The sequence below is a fragment of the Phoca vitulina genome, unplaced genomic scaffold (assembly GCF_004348235.1).
Source record: "Phoca vitulina isolate PV1807 unplaced genomic scaffold, GSC_HSeal_1.0 scaffold20, whole genome shotgun sequence".
Classification (NCBI taxonomy): Eukaryota; Metazoa; Chordata; class Mammalia; order Carnivora; family Phocidae; genus Phoca; species Phoca vitulina.
The window spans coordinates 32,123,093-32,138,669 of NW_022589723.1; the positions used below are offsets into that span (position 1 = coordinate 32,123,093).

At 46.0% G+C, this 15,577-nt stretch overlaps 1 protein-coding gene across 1 annotated transcript in view; it reads left to right on the plus strand.

The window, feature by feature from the left end:
- The window catches only part of MAP2K1 (mitogen-activated protein kinase kinase 1), a 79,605-nt gene that overhangs the window by 22,208 nt on the left and 41,820 nt on the right, over nt 1-15,577 (plus strand). The gene's annotated exons all lie outside the window — the stretch shown is intronic.

Sequence of the window (15,577 nt, forward strand, 5' to 3'; positions counted from 1 at the left end):
CACTCCCCCTGCTTGTGTTCCCTCTCTCGCTGTGTCTCTCTCTGTCAAATAAATAAATAAAATCTTTAAAAAAAAAAAAAAAGAGTCAGTTGATTTCTTCTTTTTGTCCTTTTTGACTGATTAAGCAAAGCTGGACCAGTTGGGGCCCCCACTTGGGACCAAGGGATGTGGCTCCTCCCAGATTCTGTTGTAGGTCAAATGCTTAAATTCAGTGCATGACATGAAGGAAGTTGGGAGTATTATCTGATTGTATGGATTCTAGTTACTAGACTGTAAATGACTGTGGTGGGTGAGGATGTCATAAATACACTAGCGGTTTGGGGGCCTAAAGGAGTTAAAGCTCCTCTCAGAATAGCCCTAGCAGCTCCTAGGAAGTAGCTTCCGAGGCAGGATGTGGCAAACCAGTGTGTAAATGAGCACATTCTCCTTTGGAAGAAAAGGAAGTAGGTGGGGAGAAGTGAAGAGGAAGAGCTTGGTGGACAAATCTTTTTATCTGCTGCTGTAAGAACAAGCTTCTCTTTTGAATGCCAACCAGAGCCTGTAGAATTTTAACCCCAAGCAACCAAGGTCCAAAGAATGCTTAATGATGCTGGTCTTGCAGTTTTCTTGTTTTTCTCCACAATGCCTCAAATTTAATACTCGGTGGAGTGTTGTCTTAGTAGGTTTTGTTTTCTAATCTTGATCATTGGTTATTAATGCTATTTGAGGATTCACAGTTAATGTGAAGTGTCATCACAGTCACACTCTTCTAACCAAGAGTTAATTAATTAATTAATTATTGGCTTTTATTTTTAAGTAATTTTTCTACTCCCAACATGGGGCTCAAACTCACGACCCTGAGATCAAGAGTTGCACATTCCACCAACTGAGCCAGCCAACCACCCCTAACCAAGAGTAATTTAGAAGAAAGTTTTTTGTCTCTTTGATGTGTTTACTTATTTATCTGTTTCGGAACACGTTCTCACCCATTGTCTGTCCAGGTGCTCATAACAGCCCTTGTGATACAGGGTAAGAGTGTGCTCTCATTTCAGGGTTCAAGGTTAGATGGCCTGTTACCGGCTCCGGACCTCCTGACTTCAAGTCCAGGGTTGTTCCCATAATCTTGGTACCTTTTGTTAAAAGCATGGTTTATACATTGGAGGTGAATTATTCACGGTGCAATTTCGCGAATAAAAATAGCCCTCTGGGATTCAGTAAGGCATGTGGGAAATGAAATAGGTGAACTGAACTTGGTGAGCTTCAGGCATCACTGGAAAGGCAGCTGCCACTTCCATTTGGATTGTATGGAGAGCAGTAATGCACGTCCGTGGTGGGTTTAGGAATTGGATCCGGGACTGTGGATCGGTGTGGGATAAATACTGTCAAAGGCTTTTTTGAGTCTGTCTTTGGACGAGGTAATGAGAGTTTAATTATCTGGAAGAGAAGTCTCCTGTGGGCTTCCAAGGATTTGGAAAGCAGAGCTCAGCAGCTTTTTTTTTTTTTTTTTTTTTTAAGATTTTATTTATTTGACAGAGAGAGAGACAGCGAGAGAGGGAACAAAAGCAGGGGGAGTGGGAGAGGGAGGAGAAGCAGGCTTCCTGTGGAGCAGAGAGCCCATTGCGGGGCTCGATCCCAGGACCCTGGGATTATGACCTGAACCGAAGGCAGACACTTAACGACTGAGCCACCCAGGCGCCCTCTTGACTCCATTTCTGTGAAGGTTCCAAACTAGAATTTTTGCACTTATCCGTATGGCTGTTTTGCACAAGCACAATATAGGTGATTTGACTCCAAAACCACACACTTAAATTGCATCCTGGTCAAATTGTGATGGTTTGCATGTATTTAGATTTTTAAATATAAAAAAAGTATTCTTAAGGCATTTTAAATTTTTTTGTTTTTTTAAATTAAAAAATTAAAAAAAAAAGTCTTGTGGCATTTTTAGAAGCTAAGATGTCAGGCTGCTCTTTGCTGAACCCTGAACATCCTGAGGCATTCTAGGCTGGTGTGCTGGGACCATTTTTTTTTTAACTTAAGATTTTTTTTTTTTGAGGTATAATTGACATATCAGTGTGCTGATTGATACATTTGTGTATTGCAATATGATTACCACCATAGCCTTAGTTAACATCTCTATCGTATCACATAATTATCATTTCTTTTTTGTGGTGAGAACATGTAAGATCTAATCTCTTAGCAGCTTTGCTGTATATGATACAGTATTTTTTTTTTTTTTTTTTTTTTTTAAAGATTTTATTTATTTATTTGAGAGAGAGAGAATGAGAGAGAGTGAGTACATGAGAGGGGGGAGGGTCAGAGGGAGAAGCAGACTCCCTGCCGAGCAGGGAGCCTGATGCGGGACTCGATCCAGGGTCTCCAGGATCATGACCTGAGCCGAAGGCAGTCGCTTAACCAACTGAGCCACCCAGGCGCCCCTATGATACAGTATTGTTGACTGTGCTGTGCATTAGGTCCCTAAGACCTATTTTCCACTGCAGGTTTGTATCCTTTGACCAACATCTCCCCAATATCCCTTCCTTTTCCTCAAACCTAATTCTTTAGCCTGCTGTATACTGTGCCTTTCATGGACTAGCCCCAGCTTACCCTCCGGCCTCATCTGGATGATGCACCTACTCTCTGGCCACTTGGAACAGCCTGTAACTTTCAGTGCCTCTTTATTCATGCTGATGCCCAAGCCTGGAGTGCTTTTTCCCCTGCTGCAAAAACTTGGATTATCCTTCACGACTAAACTTGGACGTTACATTTGCTGACTTTCTCTTTCCCTTCCTCATCTTAGGTGGAATGGGGAGTCTTATTTCTGTTCTCATAGGCCCCTGTGCCCACCTCACTTTCAGCATTATGATCTACCTTACCCTGTAGTCATTTTTTTTTTTTTTAAGATTTTATTTATTTGACAGAGAGTGAGAGCAGGAACACAAGCAGGGGGAGTGGGAGAGGGAGAAGCAGGCTTTCCGCGGAGCATGGAGCCCGATGTGGGGCTCAATCCCAGGACCCCGGGATCATGACCTGAGCTGAAGGCAGACGCTTAACAACTGAGCCACCCAGGCGCCCCACCCTGTAGTCATTTCTGTACTTGTTGGTATCCTTCCCTGTGTTTGGCTTGCACTGTGATACCTGTTTGTTTCTTTCATCTCTACATCTTTTTTTTTTTTTTTTTTTTTTAAGATTTTACTCATTTGACAGAGAGGGAGAGCGCACAAGCAGGGGGAGTGGCAGGCAGAGGGAGAAGCAGGCTCCCCGCTGAGTAGGGAGCCGGATGCGGGGCTCAATCCCAGGACCCTGAGATCATGACCTGAGCCAAAGGCAGACACTTAACCTACTGAGCCACCCAGGTGCCCCATCGTCTCTATATCTTTATCTCCCTGTCTCCCTCTCTCTCTCTCTCTCTCTCTCTCTCACACACACACACACACACACACACACTGCCTGGTGAGAGCAGGGACCTAAGTCTTCCTCATCTGTACCTTCCTAGCCTCTAGCATAGATAGTGCCTGTCTCACAGTGGGTGCTCCATGATAAATCTGCATTGCGTTTTCACAGCTGTGGGCGTAAATGGGTATAAGGCAGATGTCTGCTCAACCTCCCTATCCCCTGCCCTCCTCTAGATTGGAGCAGTCCTGCAGCTTTACATTCTCATGGTCACTTTTGCTTCTCTAGGACCCGCGGTTCCCTTTCTGTGTTTTTTTCTCTTCTTTTTGCTCTGTGTTGAATCAGCTTGGAATTTGGCCCTTTCTTTCTGGTTTCCACCAAACAACAATAAGAATGAAATATACACAGAGCTATTTTCGGGCACAGCAGATTGGACTGAAGGTCTGGGGTAGGGAGGGTGTATTACATTATAGCAATAAAGATAGCTTAACTTCTAGTGGTGTTAACTATCTTTGGTCTTAAATGACCTTTGCCCCTTTGCCATGGTGCCTCCTTCCCTCTTGTGCCACTTTACAGCCACTCTCCAAACAGGCTTCTCCCATCTTATTCTGCAGCATAAATCATTTCTCCCTTTGCTCCACCCTCCATGCTGTTCAGGCCTGCTTCTGCCCATCCCGTGGATCAGGCCCTTTTAAACTATGGGCAAGCCTTCTGGTCCTCTGGTAGCCTCTGCTGTGAGGGGGTTTGTTAACACAAACATTTACCTCCCCCGCTTCTTTCAGAAGACAGAAGCCAGCACAGTCCGTTTTGGTTTTAGTTAAGTTTTGTTTTCTGTGGTCTGTGATTTTACTTCTGCCAGGTAGGTTTTGACCCTACCAGGCCAACTGCTATTAATTCGAGGGCCTGACTAGTAGTTTTCTACAAAGCGAGCACTTGTATGGACTTCTAGTCATGGTCCTGAGACTGGGTTCCGTGCGCATTGCCAGACAGTGAAGTAGGGAGTGGAATTTTTTTCCCCCAGAGATGATGTGTGCTCAGAGGTGAGGTTTGCTGACCCCTCTTGTGGGTACTTTGATTAAGGAGAAGGGCCAGGCTTTCATAAACATGTGTTCGCGTATTTAAGGAAGGAACAAGTCTGGAGAACTGATGATTTCTCCGTGGGGACTAGAATTGGAGACACGTTTTGAATCTGTGTTGCTTCTGACTGTATCTTCCTGCCTTAGCTGGGCTTCTGAGCATTGGCTCTTTCCCTTTTTGCCCTGGGGACCCGACTGTCCTCATGGTTCTGGGTTAGGAGGTCTAAGATGATGGTCACTTTGGGTCCTGTACCATTGAAGAGCAACTTGCACTGCGGATGCACAGAGTGGCAGGGGCTATTACTACGTAGGCAGTCTCTTTCTTCCTTTCTCTTTTTTTAAGTAGGCTCCATGCCGAACATGGGGTTTGAACTCACAACCCCGAGATCAAGAGTCACACGCTCTACTGGCTGAGTCAGCCAGGCACCCCTACATAGGCAGTTTCTAAAAGGTCTTTATCTACGTCAGCTTCTTAAGAGCAGGGAATGGGTGGGGTCAGATACATCATTTTTCTAAGGCCACAATCAGCCAGCTTGTCCTTTCAGGAACACGCCCATTGTGTGGCCACCACCAGACCCAGGGCTCCCTTTCTTCCTCGGATGATGACCACATATTTACTGGATGTTCCACTTGGGTTGTCCATAGTGTTTTCTCCCTTCCAGTACTGCCTGCCGCCTCCTCTCCGCCCTGCCTCCCTCAGTAGTCCCCTGGCTGTCTTCTGGCCACCTGAATTTTTACTGCTTCTATCGGCGTGCTTCACCTGGGCAGTGTCCTTCCCTTCCCGTCCCACTCAAAATGACTCAGCCTTGGATGTTCCTCTGAAAGGAATTCCTCTCTGGCCAGATTTAATTTGTTGCCTTTCCAGGAACCTTTTAGTAGAGTAGAGCACAGTTCTTTGCCTCAAAGGAATAAGTCGCTAACAGGTAAAAATACCTGTGTGATCGCTGATCGGGTGGGGGATTTGTTTGAAGGACATGAGCTCTTTGGCTTATGGTGTGGAGAAAAGCTAGCTTTTGGAGTTCCAGCCCTACCTAGTCTTGCTTGCTCCTGGCCTCCATTTCCGTTTCTGTAAAATGGGAACAACGTACGTAATTTTTAATGTTGTGAGGATGAAGTGAGTTAATGGGAATAACATGGCTAGCATTTAAGAATCTCAGGTCTTCATCTAAATTTCATTCTTTATCAGACGGTGTCCCCCATTTGTCCTTATCAAGTAAAGGCTTTATTCCTTTTCATCCTCCATCTTCTGATCCTCCCCCTCCCCCCCATCTCCAAATTTCATCACTTGTTTTTTTTTTTTTTGTGCTTCTCCGGAAGACTGATCCTTTAGAAATTAATTCATATGTGGCTAATATGAAACAAATTTTGTCCATTGGAGAAGAAACCATAGTCTCTCAGTTCTTTCAAGCAACAATATGACACCCCCTCTCCGATTCAGGATGTTGTTCAATATTTAAGAAGAGTCTGTGTGAGTGGGTGGTCCTATCACTCCAGAGGTTCCTCTGTGTGGGTGCGTGCATGTGTTTTTCATCCTGACTCTGCAGAAACACACCATGGGAAGGCAATTTGTACCATTTCAGAAGCCTGTTTGATTCCAGGGAGTAAGTATTTGTGGATTTTGTTTGCTTTTGTTTTGTTTTCTAAGGGTAGGAACATGTGATTATTTATCCTTTTTTCCCTTTTTTTAAGTAGGCTCCACGCCCAGTGTGTGGCTTGACCTCATGACCGTGAGATCAAGAGTTGCACACACTACCAACTGAGCCAGCCAGGCACCCCACCCCTGTTTATGTTTTTTTTAATTAAACCTGTTTTCTTGACTTTGAAAAACATTTGTTGATTGGCCTGGAAGCTACTTGATTGAAAATGAAATTAAAGAGAAACACTTGTCCTGACCCTCATTTTCTTTTTTCTTTTTAAGTTACATTTCTCTAACACTTTCTGCTTATCACAGCCATATTCTCCATTTTCTACAGGGCAGACCGCACTAGAATGCCCTTTTTCGTTTTTTGCTGTCTAAATTTTATTTATCATTATAGACCAATTCAGGGCTCCTGTTCCTATAAAACTTAACACTGATTATGCCAACATTTCCTGAACTACAGAGCTGTCTGTGTCCCAGGCCTCTTGAGAAAATTAGGGGAACTGGGAAACAGTCTTTGCCCCACAGTCTTTTTTGGGCGTGGTGGTGAAACCAATGAAAGGCAATAAGGGCAGTTTTTTTCTTTTTCTTTTTCTTTTTCTTTTTTTAAGTAGGCTCCATGCTGGGCTCGAACTCACAAGAGATCAAAGAGTCGGATGCTCAACCCACGGAGCCATTCCAGTGCCTTAAGGCAGTATTTAACTACATTGTACATTTTTGCCAGATTATTTATTATGTGAAAACATGAAGATGCAGGAATTTCATCAGTAGAATGGGACTGACAGTGGTGATCACATCATGGTGTTGTTAGACTAAAGGGACTCATCTACCTTTCGCAGAATGCCTGTCACACAGTACTCAGTAAATCAGTAGGAAGGACTAGCAAATTAATGTTACCCTTACTAACCAATAATTACTAACCAATACTATTAAATACTTGTTTAGCACTTTAGATGATTTCAGCATTTTTTACATTCCATTCTTAACTCTCCACAACAACCTTTTTTAATTTTTGTTTTTGTTTTTTTTTTTTAAAGATTTTATTTATTTATTTGACAAAGAGAGAGGGAACACAAGCAAGGGGAGCAGCAGAGGGAGAAGCAGGCCTCCCGCGGAGCAGGGAGCCCGATGCGGGGCTCGATCCCAGGACCCTGGGATCATGACCTGAGCTGAAGGCAGACGCTTAACGACTGAGCCACCCAGGCGCCACCTAATTTTTGTTTTTTTTTTTAAGTGCGCTCTACACCCATTGTGGGGCTTGAACTCATGACCCCAAGACAAGATCAGGAGTCGCATGCTCTACCGACTGAGCCAGCTGGGCACCCCATCCACAACAGCCTTTTATTTCTCATCACGTCATTGGCTTAAAGTGCCCTTAGCTGCCTGTGTTCCTCTCCCTGCTTCCCGAAGGGCCTTCTGGTGCCGAAATGTGTGCATTCTCAGAGAAGGCCTGTGAAGATAAAACAGTCCATATAGTCTCAGAGGAAAAGGCAGTGAGGATGGGAAAACGGTCAACGTGTGGACAAGAAGTAATGACCACGGGCCTCAAGCTATACAGCATGGGAAGGCAGCCACCGTGTTTGTAGAGATGCATGGCCCTGGGACTTAGCTGCAAAGTTCTGTCCTTGGAAAACTGCAGGACGAATCTGGTTTTAGGATTAGAGAACTTTAGCATTGAAAAGGACTTTAAAGACCACCTAGTTTAACTCTGTTTTACCTGTGGGAACAGTCGAGGGGAAAGTAATGTGAATAGTTCACAGACTGAGTGCTTTCCAAGTTGAACCCAGGTCTTCTGACTTGCAAAGCCTTCACACTTATTTCTTAAACAAAGAGTATATGGCAGCCACATGCATGTTTTTTGTTTTTTTTCCTTTCTAGTAGTTTTATGTCCCACTGTGAAAGACCAGCTCTGTGCTGACCCAGAAGCAGCTCATTTCCTACATATGTCATTGGCCCTGGAAGTGGATCTGGGGGCTGCTTCCAAGAACGACTGTGAGACTCTGCTCACCTCTACGTCTGTCAGCAAGCAGAGGAGAGTAGGCGGCCAAGATACGATTTACATTAGCAGCCAGCGTCAAGGAAAAGGGAAAAAATACTTTTGCTAAATTCAGTGGAGCACATTATGAACTGGGCAAGGGAACGGCTGTACTGAAGCATGTCTTCCCGCAGCTGCTTACAAGACTAAGCCCAAAGCCGGGTTCAACACCAACACAAAGCAGAGGTCCATTGCTGGGGGAGGAGTCGGAAGCTTTCTCCTGCCCAAGAACTGCCACAGATGCAAGGTCGTTTTGGTTGCCATGGGGAGGAGGGGAAGTCCATGTTCACAGGGCCTGTTTAAGACTGAGGCTGGCCCAGGACAGGAGAGAACTTCCCTATCACCATTGGCACAATGGCTGGCTTCCCATGCTGTATAGTTTGAGGCCCGTGGTCATCACTTCTTGTCCACATGTGCACCCCACTGCCTGTTTTCTCATCCTCACTGCCTTTTCCTTTGAGACTGTTTGGACTGTTTTATCTTCACAGGCCTTCTCTGGGAATGCACGCATTTCGGCACCGGAAGGCTCTTTGGGAAGCAGGGAGAGCAACACAGGCAGCTAAGGGCACTTTAAGCCAATGACTTGATGAGAGATACAAGGTGGTCACAGAGATGATATGAGGGTGTTATGTAAAAGTAATTGCCCTCAACCCCTGGAGGAGGGGCAAAGGCATGGAGAAAGATCCCACTCTGTGGCCAGGCATCATGGGACAGTTCAGAGCTGAGGGAGGAGTAGGAACACTGAGAAAAAAAAAAAAATCTCTGCAGCTCAGGCTCCACTCTGAACACAAGATAAAACCCACTGCTGGAGAAATTGGCAGCCTGTGGTGCACGGAAATTACCAGTGTTCACCAGAAAACCCAAACCTAGCTCAACTCCCAACGAATACACGCTAACAGCATGACCGAAGAATGTGCCCGTTTCTAAGCATAAAGATGATGTACCTCAGTCCTTATTCTTCTATTACGGTGTGCACCACTCAGTGCAATATTAAAAGACACAAAAATCAAGAGAGAAAAAACAACCTGCAAGAGATAAGGCCGTCGATCTAGAACTAGACTCGGAGATGACCCAGCTGTTGGAATTAATGGACAGGGGCTTTAAAATAACCTATGATTGGGGCGCCTGGGTGGCTCAGTCGTTAAGCGTCTGTCTTCGGCTCAGGTCATGATCCCAGGGTCCTGGGATCGAGTCCCACATCGGGCTCCCTGCTCAGCGGGAAGCCTGCTTCTCCCTCTCCCACTCCCCCTGCTTGTGTTCCTGCTCTCGCTGTCTCTCTCTGTCAAATAAATAAATAAAATCTTTAAAAAAAAAATAAAATAAAATAAAATAACCTATGATTATGGACAACATGCATGAACAAATGAGGAATTTCAGAAGAGATGGAAACTAAAGATAAAGTGAAAATGCTAGAAAATTTTAAAAACATGACATCAAAGGTCAACGGGTCTATCAGCAGACTGGAGGGAACTGAGGAAAGAATCAGTGACCCTGAAGATAGGTTAGTAGAAATTATCTTAATTGAAATAAAAAGTATCCAAACTGAGACACAAGGAGGAAAGGAATAAAAAGAAATCAGATCACAGCATCCAAGATATATGTATATAGAGAGAGGAAGAAATAGACATTGAGAGAGAGGAAACACAGACAGACACTGACCTGACTGGAAGTTTTTAAGGAATTGGCTTATGTAACTATGGAAGCCTGGGAAGTCCACAGTCTGCAGGGTAGCCTGGCAGGCTGGAGACCCATGGAAGACTTGAAGTCCAAAGGCAGCCTGCTGGCAGACTGTGAGGTCATTCTTTGTTCTGTTAAGGCCTTAAACTAACTGGATGAGTCCTACTCACATTACGGAGAGTAATCTGCTTTACTCAGAGTTCACCAATTTAAATGTTATTCTTATTCCTCCCCCCTCCCCACAAACCCCACTTTTGTAGAAACATTCTGAATAAAGTTTGACCAAATATCTTAGCATTGTGGCCCTGCCAAGCTGATACATAAAATTAACCATCACATGTCCCCTTCTGGTTACTGCCCCCACCCAAAAGCGTGTTCACTTTTCTAATTTATAACTGCATAGATTAGTTTTGCCTTTTTTTGAATTTGACATAGATGCAGAAGAACACATACTTTGTTGTTCCATCTGGCTTCTTTCTTACGTAATCCTAGAATTTTATTGCCTAGTTAGTTAAGCAGCCCTTCCCAGAGTGGCCTGCCGGGTTGAGGGGTAAGGGTGTAGAGCCCCTTCTCCACCATGCTGTTTGGGGCTGGCCTAAACTGTGCTCCCTAACACTGATGGGCTAGCCTAGGGTGGAGTCTGGAATCGGTTAGCTGTGCCTTTGGTCCTCTCTGCCTTCTCCCTTCAGGCCCATTCTTCTTTCCTTATACTCTTTGTTGTTTTATTTTTTAAAGATTTTATTTACTTATTTGAGAGAGAGAGAGAACATGAGCAGGGGAGAGCAGAGGGAGAGGGAGAAGCAGACTCCCCGCTGAGCAGGGAGCCCGATGTGGGGCTTGATCCCAGGACCCTGGGATCATGACCTGAGCAGAAGGCAGACGCTTAACCCACTGAGCCACCCAGGCGCCCTTTTCTCTTATACTCTTTGTAACTCCCACATCCCCCCTGTCCATGGTTTGACTCTGTAGAGAACCCTAAAGGCAGTTCTTTTCTTTTTTCCCCTTCACATTTCCCTTCTCTTGAAAATCTTCAGCTTTTCAACCAGAACGCACACTCAGTCTTACTCTCTACCTCCTCAGCTGGTTGTCACATTGACACAAGCTTGGATCTCAGAGACACCTAGACAGCTCTCCCCTCCCTTCTCTCCTCCTCCTCATGTACTTTTTTTTTAACTGGGTGTGGAAACTGAGTACCGGAAAGAGTGGTAGCTTGCCCAAGATCTCACAGATGAGGGTGACAGAGCGTGAGGAAGGAGGGGTTGCAGTCAGTCTCTTGATGTGTTTGCCCTTGGCTTGGGTCTTCTGCCTGTTCTCTTCCTTCCCAGCCCCAGTAGCATTCTTACCTTCCAAATGTCACGGGGGAGAGAGAACTTCCCAACTCCCTGAGCTCTCCGAGGACACCCGCCTGCCTGCACTGGGATCTTTTCTCTGCTCCAGCACGGTGATTGTCATCCTCTGCTCGTCCCTCTGTGCTCCTTCCTGGCAGGGCCTGCCACCCGGGCTAGAGCAAGGCTCAGGCCGGTGACAGACCACTGGCTGGTGTTTGCATGCTGCTGTGGCTCATTTCTGTTTGGTGTGTGGCAGTTGGAAGCCCCCTTTCCTTTGTCTAGACGTCACCTCCCTCCCCCTTAAATCATTCCTTTAGGTCAGCTTCCCATTTCAGTGACCATCAGGGTTGGAGATGGTAGTGTGGGGCCTTGAGGAGCTCTGTTCTAAGAGTTGGGAGAGCTGGCCTGCCAGTAAGCTGTGTGACTCTGTCCTCTCTGGACCTCCGTTTCCTCACCTATAAAATGGGTCTTGCAGGTCCCTCCCTGTACCACGTTTTACACTGCTCCCTGATTTAAGCCCCCGAGCCACAAATGCAAGATTGCAGTTGTGGCCGAGTATTAGGCTTAGCGGATGGGTGGGATGAGGGAGAGGGAGGGAGATGTTCTTGCCCATAGGATCATCCTTTCTCCACCCACTTCATTGTGCCGCCCTCGTGTTTTCAGAACACAAATGACAACCCTTGTTTTTCTCCACTTTCCTTGCTCTTCTCTGCATTCCCATTTCAAACCTATAATCTTCTTGTATCTTGATGAACTTGTGTTTACTGTAAGACAGCCAGGGTGCAGAATTCATATTGCCCTGAGTTATATTCTCTCTGCTGTGGTGCATGGGGTGATGGGAGACAGACATTCACAGCTGGTCCCCGGAGAGGGCTGTGTGTGTGTGTGAGTGAGTGAGAGAGAGAGAGAGAGAGAGAGAGAGAGAGATTTATTGTTCTGGGCTCCAGAGTCCTTTCCCGATCCATAGTCCTGATTTTGCTGATGTCAGTTAAAGCCAAAGATTGTGCAGGAGACAGGTCCTGGTCCTCTGAGATTTGGAGACTTGTGGTGTGGTTGAGGGGTGACAGGCCCCTCTCTTCCTATTTTCTTTGCTGGAAGCATTTCACCTTGGGGTCGGGTGGGGCAGGAATGAGCCTTGTTGAACATCATTGACTCCCCGTACGGGAGGAAGCAGTACTAAACACTGCTGCGTTATTGATTGATTTCTTTTTAATGAGTACTGAAAGCTGTTTAGATGCCAGGATTTTCCTTTTGCCTTCAGATAAAATCCTTTGTCTTTCATTCTCTGCAACAGTTCTTAAGAAACTTTTCAAGGGTTTTAAGAGTTGTTACAGGAAAGGCAGTAACTTCTGGATCCCACTCTTGCTGCCTTGGCAGCTCCTACTCGTCCTTCAGCCTGCCCGCACCTGACCTGACACTAGTGTAGAAGCGTGTCAGAATTCCATTGTTCCTTCCCCTTGGTTTTCTGTTGTGGCCCTCCCCTGGTGAAGGAAGCAAGCATGGCGTCGTGCCTCCATTTGACAGAAGAGAAAAACGGAGCAGTGTCACAGTTCAGTGAGCAGTCTGGAGTCGCACAGCTAGCTGTTGACTACTTTGGGGTGAGAATCCAGGGTTCCTGACTACTACTGACTCGTCAGCTTGGCAGCACTGCCCACCCCCAGTCATCAGGAGAGTCAGGGCACCACAGCGTAGAGTCTGTGCTGTGTCCCTCTGTGGCTTAGCCTTCTGGAAGGACAGAGCAGGAGCCAGCTCCTTAGCTGGTGGGGGTGGGCAGTTAGACGGTCAAGCATAGGCGGTCGAGGAGGGAGGAAGCCCATACTGAGTTTTTCTTCCTGAAGGTGGGAGAATTACTTACTTCTACAGAGAGCTGGGAAAATGAGCAGAGTCAGCATTTCTTCTTTTTCTTTGCCAGCTGGATGGGGTTTCTTGTGGCCAGTGTTACTTGCAAGGCAACGTTGAGCTTGAGATGGAGGGCAGGCTGGATTGCATCTGGCGCAAAGGGCTCTTTGTGGAGGTGCCCCATCTTCATGTACAATTGAGCCCCGCTATGGCAAATGCCCTGCACTAGGATCTGACCCGTGTCTGCACGTTGCCTCCCTTGAAAGTATTGAACTTTTTGAAGAGGTAGTATAGCATTATGGTTAAAAATAGAGATTCTCACTGCCCAGGTTTCCATCCTTGCTCTGTTGCTTACTAGCTGTGTGACCTTGGAGAAGTCACTTCACCCATCTGTGCTTGAGTTTGCTATCTGATGTGGATTAAATGCATTAGCAAGTGTAAAACAGTACATGGTGCTGTGAGGAGAATGACTTCCTTCCATTCAGTCCTGCCCCCTCCCTCCTACCTGCTCAGCATGAGTGCGTGTTTGACGGAAGCCCTTGGAGTGGACTGCTGAGCCCTACAGGCAGCTGGAACCTCATCGAAGTTTTAGCTGTGGGGTGTGTCTGCGTTTGACAGGTCTCTCCAAACATCGTCATTGATGGGTTCCTGAGAGTCAGGAAACCTGAAGGTGGCTGTGCCCTCCCAGCCATGCTTGTTCTGGGCCCCTACACCTGAGAGACCGGGGCAGCTGTGAGACTTAGTTGAGCCTTTCAGCAGGATGAGAATATTACCAGGCGTCTTAGTCTGTTCAGGCTGCATAACAAAATGTCATAGACTGGTTGGCTTAAACAACAGAAAGGTTATTTTCTCATGGTCCTGGAGGCTTGAAGCCCAAGATGAGGGTCCCGGCGTGGTTGGGTTCTGGTGAGGCCTCTCTTCCTGGCCTGCAGACAGCTAGCTGCCTTCTCTTGGTGTCCTCACACCACCTTCTTTGGCGTGTGCCCAGAGGCAGGAAGGCTACCTCTCTTCTTATGGCCACCAGTCCTATCTGATTAGGACTCCACCCATATGACCTTATTTTAACCTTAAGCTCTTGAAAGTCCTGTCTCTAAACATACATACATTTGGGGTTAGGCCTTCAACATATGAATTTGAGGGAGACACAACTCAGTCCATAGCACCAGCCTTCCTTCCCTGAGAGCTACCCAGTGAGGACACTTGGTGAAAACAGCCTGGTGTCCTCTGTGGCCCTTATACTGTTATTTGTAAGGTATGTTGCATCTTCCCATAGACCAGGGAGGCGGGAGGTCTGGATCTCCCTGCCTTCTTGAGAGTTGGAATAGAGGGTGAATGAAAAGTGGAAGATTATGCTTACTTTTACCCGTCAAGCTCAGAAATGGCGTGTATGTTAGGGGGTGGGCACCAGCCTTCTGATGTGTAATGATGCTCTGTCCTGCCGCCCAAGTTGTTTGTTTAAACTAGGACTAAAATCACATGAAACGCAGTGGAAGCTCTCCTTACCACCGTCCCCTTAACGAACTCCCAGGAATAATGAATGCTTTTCCGTCCTCTGTAAATTCAGTACTGCCCACAAGCGTGCCGAATGCACAGCTCACAGGCTGCTTTCTGCCCTGCCCACTCGCCTCGGCACCCACTGGCTGAATTATGTGCTTACCAAGAGCCACTTTGTTCCCAGAGTCATTTGTACGGTTGTGGCTGCTATTGTAATTAAGTAAGGTACTTAAATATCAGATAAACTGGTGAAATATGCCTGCAAATGAAGTGGGGTTCCCCTCCCTTTGAACACTAATTAAAAGCCATGGAAAGACTCAGCAAGTCCAACTCACTAAAACATTACTATAAAATTAGGTGAGCATTAAGATTGGGGAAAATCCTGAAACTCTTACAATTCTATGTTGATATTCTGTATCTACATTTTTACTCCACTTTAAAGAATCAGGCATTGGAAATGATAGTGTATCATGTTCTGGTTCATGTCAGGAGGATGGTGTGGGGCTCTTACCAGTGGAATTTTACTCAAAGAGAGGGCCTTGCCCTACCTACGTTAGAAGATGGGTGAATAAATGCACATTTATATATATTATTAAAAAATAAAAATTTTAGGTAAATATTTTTAGGATTCCTTGCTTTGATTAACCTGGTTCCTGACCTGATGACATTAGAGAGAAGAGTTTCTGCTGTTAGCATTCAGTTTAGAGCCTGTTAGAGCCTGTTTTGATGGTTTGGTTTGATTTCAGTTTAGTGGTTTTAGGAAATAGATTTTATTTTGTGTACGGTGTAAACTTAATAAATCCAATACTAGTGGGTCTTTTGGAACTGGGGTTTTAAAGCAAACGAAGGTGGCTCATTCTGGATTTTAGCAGATTCTTCGGTTCCTTCTGTAGACTTGCAGCATAGTGAGACCTAATTCCCTCATTTGACAAATGAGGAAACCAAGGCCTGGAGAGGAGAAGGGTGTCAGCGGGGAGGGGGGTCGGGTGGCGTAATGAAGGCGGTAGAGCGTGGAACCCTCCCCTGGAACCCCTGCGCTGGTTCTCCGGCCCTGGAGCTGGAACTCTCCAGCACACAGATGCTCCTCTGGGGGGACCCCTCTGATGCTGGTTGTGACTTG